Source organism: Notamacropus eugenii, chromosome 2, assembly GCF_028372415.1.
Source record: "Notamacropus eugenii isolate mMacEug1 chromosome 2, mMacEug1.pri_v2, whole genome shotgun sequence".
In the NCBI taxonomy this organism is placed as follows: domain Eukaryota; kingdom Metazoa; phylum Chordata; class Mammalia; order Diprotodontia; family Macropodidae; genus Notamacropus; species Notamacropus eugenii.
Window position 1 is genome coordinate 62,261,394 of NC_092873.1, and position 5,360 is coordinate 62,266,753.

A 5,360-nucleotide genomic window follows, 5' to 3' on the forward strand; every position below is an offset into this window, starting at 1 on the left:
GCTCAAGTGCTAATGTTGATTAGATCTCTTTCTCCCAATTAGAGACAGAGGGAGGGTAAGGAGGAGAGAAGAACACATATAGAAGTATGTCATGATGATGGTTGGGCTGGGTTGGCTGGGCATGTTGCACCTGATTTGAGCTAATTGTGATGCTCATTCTTCACTAATCAGCAACCCAGGGATCTAAGTTTGAGTTAGAATTGGAATTCAATGTCTGAGGTTTAGGTTGGATTCATCATCATCATCACCATCAGCAGCAGCAGCAGCAGCAGTATATTGTCATTATTCTTCAGAAGAGGATTCTAAGGGTCACAGAGATGAAGGGAGCTGCCCATGGTCATACAGATAGTAAGTGCAAAGTTGGGTATTGCACCAAAGTCTTTCTGACTCCAAGTCTATGCTTTGAATCAGAGTTCAGTAGTCTTGCTACTACCAAGAATGAAAGAGATTGGTAAAATCCTTTAGGGACTCCATACTCACTTCTTTCTCCCTAGAAAATGCCAAATGATCCTCAAAGGTATCAAAAGTGCTTGGAGATGACTTCCTCTCTGGCACCCTCAGGGCTGACACCCTCAGGGCAGTCTTTCTCAGCTTGTTGTTCCACATAATCAAAACCACTGAGCCAAAGAGATAGAGCAACATGATTGACATACGCAGCAGGAAAGCAAGCTTCCTCTTGATCTCTGTCAAGTAGTTGGCATAGAAACCCATATAGTACAATAAAAAGAGAATGAAGAAGGAAGACACAGCTTTCATGGCTTGAACATGGGCTTCGATGCTTGGGTCTCTGTAACCTGTGGCATTGAGTTGCATTTGTCGGGTATGCCACAGGGAGAGAATGAACAGGGAGAAGGAGATTGTAGACAGGGTAAAAAGAATAAGCTTCATAAGGCCAAGGAGAACCTGGAACATGAGGAACATACTTGTACTTAGTTGGACCCATTGAGACACGTTTCTCTCCTTTCCTCTACTAAAGAAACTGTCACTGTAATAATGCATTCTTTCCATCATTGGAAATCCAGCAGAAAAAGACATAATCAAGGGCCCCATAAGAAGCATGAAGACCATCCTGTCAATTCTCCATTTTATCCAGAGGAAGAAGGAATTAGAGAAGTTGGTGATCTTCAGGAAGCAGAGATGCTAAGTAGAGTGCCAAACCAAATACTTGAATTATGAGTCAGTATCAGGAAGATATCATTTATTCTTACTTGGGAGATTACTCAATACAGGTAACAAATAAATAGCTATTCCACACTAATATACATGACAGTCCAATTCTGGAGATGACCAAGCTGACCAGGATGATATCACTTGGTGGCAGTTTCTTGCTCTTGACCGCATCAGTGCAATTCACCAGAACTATAAATCCATTTACCAGAATGCCCAATAGAAATTCACCCGTTGCCAGAGCCATGAAGATTTTCTCTTCACTACTGAGCATAACAGAAGACAGGAAATCACTTAGGAAGTTATCTACATTTGTACTTTTTGCTGCTACTGCTATTGATTTAATTTCTAGGCAAAATGAGTGTGGGATGACATGTCCTTCTCATACTTGGTGATGCAGTAATTATTATCTGTGTCTTTAATAAAGTTTCTCAGGTGAGCAAATGTCTATTACTCTGTTGGAAGATCTCATTAAGATACACTCTACGCCTTTCCAAGACCTCAGTTATATCTGCCCTGCCAAGATACTCTCTCTCCAAGGCATTTCTATTGCCCCTTGAGAGGTGAACATGGAAAAGATTAGCATCCTATGCTAAGATGCAAATAGAGAGAGGTTATGTTTCAATATTTGTCTCTTTGTGTCTCAGCCTATTTTGTATCCAAACATGCGAGCTGTGTATGATGAACCTCGCTGAATGACATACACCGTGGGTAATGTAACAAAACCCAAAAGCAGACATTAGGCTTCACCTCCATCATTTACCACCGTACTGAATATTGATATAACCAATTATTTATGGAAATCAACCTCCTGCAAAGTACTTCTAGAAAGTCATTTTTAGGTTTTAAAGTTATATATGAATTGTAATATAATGGACCACGAATCTATGTAGCCCAACCTCGATAGAAATCCCTTTGTTCCAGCTTTCATGGTAAATCAGACAAAGCATTCCACCACACTGATTCTACTCTTACTACACAGCTTTAGCATCTGGCAGAAAAGCAGAAATTATTTGCCCACCACCATTTTTGTTGAGTTCTTCATAAAATAAGCTTTTAGAGAAAAGATAATAATAACTCACACGTATTTAGTGTCTTATGTTTTCCAAGTACTATCTTTACAGGAACCTTTGGAGGTGTAAATTCAAGAGCTATTTTTCCTTCTCTACATATGATAGGATAGTTTTAGAGAGGTGAGATGACATGTCCAAACCACACAGAATCAAGAGTCTGAACTAGGATTTTGATGCAGGTGTATGGGGATGTATAGCTAATAGAAGTAATCTAATAGAAGTAATCACCTACTTAAAAACCAGCTGACTTATTACAAACACATTAGGCACCTTTCCCTTAATCATCTTTTCACTTTCTACACCACAGTTGATTTTGACTGCTTGGCAGTTCAGCTCGAGAAAGGACCTCGTTGTTACGTACTTTATCTTGCCAGGTGATTTTTCAGAATCCTCCTAATGCAACTGAAAAGGGAACAGATCAATTTTCTGGCACGACAATATTAATCTCTCCAAGTTTTACTGGCATACAACAATGAGGTCAGCACAATGGCTGACCCAAGCTCCCAAGTTTTTTAGCGTATTTTCAGTAACATTGTCAAACACCTTCAACAAAGATGGAAATTGCATCAAGGTCAGCTACTGCATTGATGCTAAATTATTTAACTTCAAAAAATTGTAAGCCAAGACCAAAGTGGAGAGAGAATTGGTGGTTGAATTTCTGTTTGCAAAAAATGTATACTCAATGCAGTCTCAGATTCTAAAATGCAACAGAGTATGGATTGCTTCTCTGACACTAGTGCTAATTTTGCCCTGACAATTAATACCAAGAAACCAGAGGTTTCCCCACCAGTCAACATCATACCATCCGTCACTTATAGCAAAAGGAGATAAGTTCATATACCTTGACAGTATACTTTCCTAGAATCTATGCTTAGGTTGATGAAATCATTGTCAGAAGAAATACAAAGTTTGAGAGAGAAGAGATAATTGGTTGCTTATTCAACTGAAGGTACACAGAGTCATTGTGCTGACCTCCTTGTTGTATGTCTGTGAAACCTGGACCATCTACTACTGCCATGCCAGGAAATTGAAACACTTCCATTTGAATTGTCTTAGGAAGATTCTGAAGATGACCTGGCAAGATAGTGTATAAGACAATGAAATCTTTTCTTGAGCTCAACTGCCAACCATTCAAATTCTACTGCAGAGAGCACAACTCCAAATAGCTGGCCTTGTTGTTCAAGTGCCAAACATATGTTTTCATAAAGATTATTTTACAGAGAATTCACACAAGCCAAGACCCCATATAAGTTCAGAAGAATAATTACAAGGACACTCTCAAGGTCTCTCTGAAGAACTTTGGAATCAGTTGTAAGATAAAGGAAACACTGGCAAAAAGCCATCCAATAGGGAGTACCTGCATCAAAGAAGAAACTGTGCTGTATGAGCAAAACACAACTGAGGTATTTCAAAAGAATGTGATATGCGTCAGTTTAGAGACATCTCCATTCCAAATGTCCATGTGGACTATTTATGTCCCACCTGAAGTAGAGCCTTCTGAGCTGAAATTCAGCCACAGTTGAACACACTACATATTAGCCCCAACACAATGTTACTATTTGAGTTCTCTTTGAAAAGGACGACAACCACCACCACCAAATTCTTTGCCTTCTATCAACAACAACACTGAAAAAGGGCACTTGTGCCCCTAAACTTTTTAGTTTCCTGACAAAGATTTCACAATTCTGTATTTTGTAAAGAAAGAACCACAGTTTAATTAATGTAAAAAAATCAACCAATAATAATTTTAGTGAGATTAATACAAAAGAAAAATGAATTTTAGAAAGTTCATGCTTATTTATGTAAATGTCCATGGTATAAATGAGAAATAAGAGCAAAATGAAAGGGAGGAAGGAGCAAGAGCTAGTAATGCAAGGGGAAAATTCCACTTTACAATAAAAAGGGGATTAAATCTCAGGGGATGATCAGAATGAAAACATTAAAGAAGAACAAAATAGCTTCTCTTTCTGTATGTCTAATTTTTCAGATAGTTTCTTGTAAATGACATATTTTGGGTCTTATTTCCTTATACATTGTGAATTCTCTTTCATTGGATGGTAGTGCTTCTTACACCAATTTTTAAAGTCCTGAATACTGGCTTTTTGTTTGTCCTTTTAGTATTTATTATTAAGACATCCTTTTTTTTAAAGTCAGTACTTCATTTCTGAGATTAGTTTCTCTTGAATTATTTTCATGCTGATCTTTCAGTTTTTTAATTTAGTTGTTTTCAGTTTTCTACAATCACTTCCATAAGTCTTAGATTTTCTCCCCCTCCCTCTCCCCTCCCTCCCTGAGATGGCATGCAATCTTACATGGTTTCTACACATACATTCTTATTAAACACATTTTCACACTAGTCATGTTGCATAGAAGAATTAAAATGAATGGGAGAAACCATGAGAAAAACCAAAACAAAATAAAACATAAAACAAGAGAAAATATTCTTCTTCATGCTGTTCCAATTGCATAGTTCTGTCTCTGGATGTGGATGGTATTTTGTCTCAAGGGTCCTTTGGGAATGTTTTCAGTTCTCACATTGCTGTGAAGGGTTAACTCTACCAGAAAAAATTCTTCACACACTGTAGTTGTTACTTTGAAAAAGTGTGCTCTTGGTTCTGCTCCTTTCACTCGGCATCAGTTCATATAAGTCCTTCGAGGCCTCTCTGAAGTCTTCCTGTTCATCATTTCTTACAGCACAATAGGATTTCATTGCATTCATGTGCCACAACTTGTTCAGCCATTCCCCAAATTGATGGATATCCCTTCAAATTTCAGTACTTGGCCACCACAAAGAGAGCTGCTATAAATATTTTTGCACATATGCGACCCTTTCCCATTTTTATGATCTCTTTGAAATACAGTCCTAGAAGGAGTCAAAGGGTATGTTCATTTTTGTAGCCCTTTGGGCATAGCTCCAAATTTCTCTCCAGAATGCTTGGATTAGTTCACAGCTCCAGGTAAAACGAATTGATGTTCCAATTCTCTCACATTTTCTGCAACATTTATCATCTTCCTGTTTTGTCATGTTAGCCAATCTGATAGGTGTGATTTGGTACGTCAGAGTTGTTTTGATTTGCATCTCTCTAATCAATAGTGATTTGGAGCATTTTTTCATATGAC

General features: G+C 38.0%; 1 pseudogene; it reads right to left on the reverse strand.

The window, feature by feature from the left end:
* Positions 1-429: 429 nt before the first annotated feature.
* Positions 430-1,441, reverse strand: LOC140522636 (taste receptor type 2 member 7-like; annotated as a pseudogene).
* Between the last annotated feature and the right edge of the window lie 3,919 nt (positions 1,442-5,360).